The sequence below is a fragment of the Ochotona curzoniae genome, unplaced genomic scaffold (genome assembly GCF_017591425.1).
Source record: "Ochotona curzoniae isolate NIBS_2020 unplaced genomic scaffold, NIBS_Ocur_1.0 contig_883, whole genome shotgun sequence".
NCBI classification, from domain to species: Eukaryota; Metazoa; Chordata; class Mammalia; order Lagomorpha; family Ochotonidae; genus Ochotona; species Ochotona curzoniae.
This window is the reverse complement of record NW_024466599.1, coordinates 30,383,617-30,390,932: the sequence shown is the minus strand read 5'-3', so window position 1 is coordinate 30,390,932 and position 7,316 is coordinate 30,383,617. Positions and strand designations below refer to the sequence as shown.

General features: G+C 54.5%; 1 non-coding gene across 1 annotated transcript; it reads right to left on the bottom strand.

The window, feature by feature from the left end:
* Positions 1-6,411: 6,411 nt before the first annotated feature.
* Positions 6,412-6,504, bottom strand: TRNAI-UAU. The gene is given in 2 exon segments: positions 6,412-6,447; positions 6,467-6,504. It is a non-coding gene; the product is annotated as a tRNA-Ile (tRNA).
* Between the last annotated feature and the right edge of the window lie 812 nt (positions 6,505-7,316).

The following is a 7,316-nucleotide window of genomic DNA, read 5'->3' as shown; positions in this document are numbered from 1 at the left end:
CCTGGCTCTGGATCAGCACAGCACCAGCTGTTGCAGTCACTTGGGAAGTAAATCATTGGACGGAAGATCTTCCTCTCTGTCTCTCCTCTTTTCTGTATATCGGACTTTGCAATAAAAATAAATAAATCTTAATAAATAAATAAATACCACAAAGTCTGCCACAGACCCCATGCCTTCTCAGACCTACCCCAAGGTCCCGGCCACTGAGTCACCAGCAAGGAAGGAAAGAAGGGTGAGGAGAAAGAGTTAGAGCTGGGGAGGCACCAAGAAAGGCAGACACACCCTTGTGGGCACTGTGCTGCACTCATGAGTAAAAACGGGTCAGCAGAGGCCAGAGCCCTGAGGACCCAGAACAAAGCTGACACTTGATTTATTCACCAGACATGAAAACAGGACCGACCTCCTCCCCCAAAACCCCTGTAGAATACAGGCTGCAACCCAGTGTCTCCCCTCTGCCGTGAGGTCTGTGACCGGAGCCCCCACGTGGATGCCCTAAACAGGACAAGCAGAAGAGCCGCTGGCTGCTGCGCTGGCATGAACGCCAACAGCCTCAGGGTAAATTCCAGGTTTCCAAATTATTCACTGGGTGACCTTGAGTTGCCCCCATCAGAGGACAAAATGACAACAATGTCAAGCTCTATAATTGGCTTTATTTTCCATTCTGGAGGCAGGCTACACTTCATTCCATAAAACAGAATCAATGAACCAAGCAGAGGTAGATTTTATAGGCAGAGAAGGAATAGGGGAGGGGATGCAGAAAGCACAGGGAAAAAACACACAAAAGGCAGATCGGTCATTGCAAAGTGACTTTCCTTCCAAGATGGAAACTCTTTCTCCCCGGGGAGAATTTTTTTTTTAATTATAGCTTCATATACACAACTAGAGACCCATGATTGCCCTATATCCAACTAAGGACAATGACTCTAAGAGACAAACCCTGGCCTCTAGATGCCAATCTGCCTCCTCTGGGTGCTGTGGGAGATGGTGGTGACAGTGCAGAACGAGGTCTTCCTTAGCCTGGGCACTCACACACACCTGGCTCTTGCCCCTGCCTTACGCTGTGCTTTTTTTTTTTTAAGGGAGGAACAAGCCTGGTTTTGTTTGTTTGTTTGTTGTTGTTGTTGTTTTTAGGATCTTTTTAAGATCTCTTTCCAGATCTTTGTTTGTTTGTTTGTTTTGTTTGTTTGTTTGTTGTCGTTGTTTTTAGGATCTTTTTAAGATCTCTTTCCAGATCTTTCCATACAGGGGTCACTTTGCTGTTGCATGCCACTTGAAACCTGGGGCAGGTGTTGGAAATGAGCACAGGCAGAGGACAATGCTGCCACCTGCTGGCCCCACAAGGATAAACAACCAGGTGGGCAACCAAGCTGTCTTGATCTTGACCCAGGCTGCACTGGGCCACTCGCACCTGTGGGATTCACTGTTTCACGGGCTCCCTTAGTCACCTGATGTGCAGGTGGCAGCAAGATCATCTCCCCATTTCATGGACAAGAAAATGAATATACAAGAAAGGGCAGAATGCAGTCCGGGTCACATGATAGGGACGATTTAGAAGCAACACTTCATGTCCCACTTCTTGGCCTCAAGCTCTCTCTCCTCCTCGGCGCTCAGAAGAGCGGTCCCCCTTGCAAACAAGATTTCAGGGCCCCTGACACCCAGGGAGGGGCTGGGGAGGCTGAGGAAGAGGGCCAGTACATCGTGCCATGGGGGTGGGGGCAACAGGCTGGCAGCGGTCATGACCCCAAGGCTGGCCCAGAGCCTGCAGAAAGTTCACAGATGGAACATAAAGGTACATCTATCTAGGCACAAACACAATGACACCACGTGTTTCCCTGGGGCGTTGTGAAGACCCCTCGCACATACTGAGCATCTGCTTGGGGGTCACGGGGGGTGTGAAGCTGGGCATCTCAGGCGGCCACGCCAGCCCCGGGCTCCACGCTGCAGGCATGTCACTGAGGAAGGCTCCTGGGAGGTGCTGGGAGAGCCAGGAGAAAGGAGAGAAGAAGGCTTGTAGGTCTCGGGGTGGACAGAAGCTGTGGGCACACCGGGAAGGACTGAAGCTGAAATGTTTGTGCATCAGAAAGTCCTGTGGCGCAGGGAGAGCAGCTGCAGGGGAAGGTAGCATTCCCAGGGGGTCTGCTCAGGGACGTCTCGGCTACTGTGCGGGCTGCCTTTGTGGAAAGCCTTCGGCCGCAGGTCAGTCCCTGCATCACATGGAAAAAGGCCTCCCATTTTAAACTCTTTGAAAAAATGTTTAAAGATGTGTTGATTTTACTGAAAAGTTTGAGTTACAGAAACAGAAAGGAAAGGAGTAACAGAAAGATCTTCCATCTACTGGGTCACGCCCTAAATCGTCGGGATGCTCAGAGTTGGACTGGTCTGTTGCCAGGAGTGTCATTCAGGTCTCCCACGTGGGTACAGGGGCCCAAGGACTTGAGCGTCCTCCACCGCTTTCGCAGGCTGCAAGCGGGGAGCTGGATCAGAAGTGGAGCAGCTGAGACTGGACCTGCTGCCCAGATGAGCTGCTAGTGCCACAGGCAGAGAGCTGATTAACCTGAGATGCCACCGTGCCGGCCTCTGAACTCTTTGAATTTTGCCCCTGTGAGTGTACTGCTTTTTGATTTCTAAGTGACATTTTTGATAGAAGTCAAATAAGATATTTTAACTCAACAACAGACAGGTGAAGTTTTAATACTAAAAAAGAAAAGCAGGGAGAGGAGATTCTGACAGGGCCCTCACCCCAGGGAGGAGGAGACGGCACGGTTGGAAGGCTGACTATGTCTGTGCCTTAAGCAGCCGCCTTCTCCACGCCTGGAGAGCCCTGCCTGCTGAGGAACAGGCCCGGAGCTGTCGCTGCGTGCACACCACGTGTGCCGTCTACACTGTGTGCAGTGAGTCTCCGCGCGGTAAGAGACTGGGCAAGAAGGAGGCTTCAAGCTGCTTTGTGGCGGTTTGTGCAAGGGGTGAGCCCCCCACCCCAAGCAGAGCAGGTGCTAAAGAGCCACCCACTTGGAGTTGTTCCTGCCCTCCACCCCCCCGCTTGTGGCAGATACAGATGGAGGAGTACCCGGTGTCTCCTGTGGTGGGGAGGACGCTTTGTGGCCAGCAGGCAGGCGGGTGGACACCTGATGTCCCTAGCGTCATCTAGTCTCTGATGGAGCGCCCAGGACCCTGCTCTCCTTGAAGCCTTCACTTGGCAGAAACGTTTTGCAAGGCAAAGCAAAAACAAACAAAACCCACGAAAATGCTTCTAGTCCCCCCCACCACACCTCCAAGTCCCCTGTGCCTACGACTACAACAGGGGTGCCCCCTCCACTTTTCCAGGCGCGTGTTGTGTGTGCTGTGGGCTGCACAGGGGCTCCGGGAAGGCAGGCCGCAGCGCCATCGTGTGGTAGACGGCCGACTTGCAGTCACTGCACGTGACAAGACTGGCCCAAAGAAAGCTCAAATAGCTCCGTAGCTGCCATCTCTGCTCTGCAACCCCATTATGGCACAGAGACAGAGACAGAGAGAGAGACAGAGACACAGAGACACAGAGAGACAGAGGCAGAGAGAGACAGAGACAGAGACACAGAGACAGAGACACAGAGAGAGATACAGAGGCAGACAGAGACAGACAGAGACACACAGAGAGAGACAGAGACAGAGAGAAAGAGAGAGAGACAGAGAGAGAATGGTCTGGGGGTTTAGGGGAGCAGCTTTTGTCTTTCATCACTTCCATCCTGCAGATTCTGAGCTGGGCGATTCTGATTCTGCAGCTTTATGGAGCCGGGGGGGAAAAAACAGAAATAATATGGGGAATAAATGCTGTAAGAAAGGCCACCGCGCGGTGGCTGGCCCCGTGGCAGGTGCTCTGGAAACCACTGTTTCCCGTCCCTGCTGCTCGCTCTGGGATCCTGGGGGTGGGGGTAGGGGGTCGCGGGGAACTAGACTAACTCACAGCACAGACACAATGAAAGCTGAAGACAAGAAACTCCACCTCGGCTCCTGCAGGAAATCACAGCTGGCCACTGTGGCAGCAAGCATTTGCCTCTCCGAGCCTGTCCAGGGCAGGTGACAAAGACACTGGCTTGCCAGGGGTCCAGGAACTTCCTAGCCCTTGGTGCTAAAGTCAGGGGTGTCCAGGAAACAGCCAGCCCTCATCTTCCTCACAATCCAGCTCTGGGAGCTGGTAGGCACAGCCTGGGTGACACGAGTTAGTCCCCGGCCGCCGCCCAGGAATGTGCAGGTGCCTGGAGACCAGCATGTGCAGGCCACGTCGCTGACACTCGAGTCATGGTTGCTTGTCAGCACTTAGTGTGAGCCTGACTCTCGCTAACAGGAAGCCATCTAACGGCGAGGTGTGGCGCATGCTCAGTGGTAAGACCTCGGGAAGAGTCTGCAGAACTGCCCGGGCTCGGCTCTGCACCTGTTGCGTGGGCAGAAGCGGGGCCGTGCTCTGCACTCTCCCCTGTGCCACTTCTCCATCGCCTTCGCATCCATCTACTTAGGGCCTGCTGGGGGCACTCTGGGGCAACACAGCGGGAAGCTGTAACTTTGCAATGAGACAACCAGCACCCACGGGGACAGGGCAAGTCTGGATGGTAATGACTCGGTCAAGCAGAGTCAGCAGGGTGATGTGATGGGGAGCCACTGGGTTCAAAGGCAGCTCTGAGGACGTGGTGTCTCCAGAGGGGATCTGAAGGAAGGAGTTTGGAAGGAATGATCATTGCAAAGGCCTTGAGGCAGAAGCCTGGAACAGAGGGCAGTGTGACAGTGGTGAAGACACCTCCATCCGTTACAGGAGTGCATGGGTTCAGGGAGGGCCTGCAGCTTCCTGTCCCTGCACACGCTGGGAAGCAGAGGTCATAGTTCAAGTAACTGCACGCCTGCCTGTCTGGGTTTATGAGGCCACACCCCATCATAAGCTGGGACATCTGCATAGTTTTTTATGATTCTAAACGAATAGGACTCTTCACATCCCTCCTGATCGAAAAAGCAGCCCTGATGCAATGGCTCAGTGGCTAAATCCTCACCTTGCATGTGCAGGGATCCCATATAGGTGCTGGTTCTAATCCCAGCTGCTCCATTTCCCATCCAGCTCTCTGTTTATGGCCTGGGAAAGCAGTAGAGGGCGGCCCAAAGCCTTGAGACTCTGCACCTGCGTGGGAGACCCAGAAGAAGCTCCTGGCTCCTGGCTTCGGATTGGCTCGGCTCCGGCCGTTCTGCCTACTTGGGGAGTGAACCAGGGGATGGAAGATCTTTCTGTAAATCTGCTTTTCCAACAAAAAATATGTAAGTTTTAATAAAAAAGATATAAACTTAATAAATTGCTCTGATTGGCATCTCTCAGGTCCCATGGCCATCTCTGAACCAATCAGTGTGCAGTGTGGCCAGGGCATGCAGGTCCTATGCTGGCCCCAGACTGACCGTGTGTTCCTGCGGTCAGAGCGGCACGTTGTATCAGCAGAGGAAATGGAAAGAGACTGGGGAGAGAAGAGCCAAGCATGCGACATAGAATACCATTAGCTAACAACCAAGCTAAGGCACAGGTGCTTGGCCTAGCAGGCAAGACCGACGCAAGAAGCCCTGGCAGTTAAGCCCCAATGTGGAAAACGTGGGTTTGAGGCCCAGCTCGAGCGCCTGATTGCAGCTACTTGCTCATGCGCAGTAGGTAAGGACTAAAGTAATTGGGTCTCTGCCACCTGTCGCCTGGTTCAGCTTTCAGCTCCGGGCTTGGGCAGCCTTCACAGCTGTGTGGGCATCTGGGGAGCGAACCAGTGCATGCAAGATTTCCCTCTCTCTCTCTCCCCCTCCCTCCTTCCTTCACTCTCTCCAGCAAATGATTTTTAAATCCTCATGCAGTCAAGAATCTAGCTTGCTCAATAATTTCCTAAAAGGAGATTTCTGAATTAAGGAAAAAGTAGTTTTCCTTCCTTCCTTCCCTCCTTCCCTCCTTCCTTCCTTCCTGAACCATCATTTTACCAGAAAAAAAAAAAAAAAAAAAAAAACGATAGTTCCTAAAGTCACCACCATGGAAACCGAAGCACACAGCTCCCGGGAGCGGGTCTATCGGGCTGGGACCTGAGCTCGTGCCGGCAGGAAGGCGGAGGACCAGACCGGGGCTTGGGCTCGCCCTGGAGCTGGAAGAACCAGCCAGGTTCCCTACCCGCACAGTGCAGCGCCTCGGGACGTCCGCGCCGCACCCTGCTGCTGTGGCCCCATCTGGGACCAGTGAAGGAACTCCGAGGGTTCCAGCAGGTGAGTGACGCGCGCAGACACCAGTAACGCGCAAAAGGAGAGATCACCGCGCCTGCGGCTGAGCGGGGAGGAGGGGGGGTGAGAGAAGCTTACTTAGGAGATTAAGGAGGAAGAAACGCTTATCCTTCCAAGTCAGAGCCAAAAGGGGGGCCGCGGCACCCAAAACAACAATGCTCCAGGTGAGGCTCGAACTCACAACCTCGGCATCGCTCTGCATGTACTGCTGTATAAGTACCGCGCGCTAACCGATTGCGCCACTGGAGCTCCGCTCAGCCGCCTGCGCGCCGGTTCTCACAGGGTTCACACGGCCTCACTGTGGGCTTCGACTGAGCATGCGCGTCTGCGCCCGGCGGGGGCGCGTTCTCAGCGGCTTCCGGCTGGCTGCCGGGCCAGGGTTCGCGGCGCGGCCGGTCGGCGCAGGTTCGTCTACGGCTGAGGGGAAAGAGGCCGGGGCTGTGACGGGCGCGCCCCAAGGCCGCGGCTGAGGGGAAGGTGGCCCGAGCCCCGAGCCCGCGGCTGAGGGGAAGGTGGCCCGAGTCCCAAGCCCGCGGCTCGCCCCGGGTGGGGCCTGAGGAGCCGACCGGACGGCCGCTGCGCCGACGCGGGCCCCGGGTGCGGCTGAGCCGGGCGGCCCCGCGTCAGGAGCCCGCGGGAGCTGGGATAGCCTTGGCGGAGCCCTGCAGAGATGGCGGCCTCGGAGCCGAGCGTGGGGCCCGGGATGCCCGGCCCTCATCCGCGCCGCCGACCCTGCGAGTCACCGCCTGAGCCCCGTGGAATATGGGGGGGGTCACAGACAGTCCTAACACCGAGAGATCTGAACATCCAAAACAAATTCTAAACACCTGAATGATGACTGCCCTGGCCATGGACACTTTTATCTTCGCTGGTCCCTTTCCTCCATTAACAAAATAAAAATTTAAAACCTTAAAAAAGGGATAAGAGGCATAATTATTGTTGGATGTCTAGTTATTCGTTACTATATTTGTGATCTTGCCCTTTTTTCGTAAGATTTATTTTGATTGCAAAGTCATATATATATAAAGAGAGAGAGAAGAGAGACAGAGAGGAAGATATTC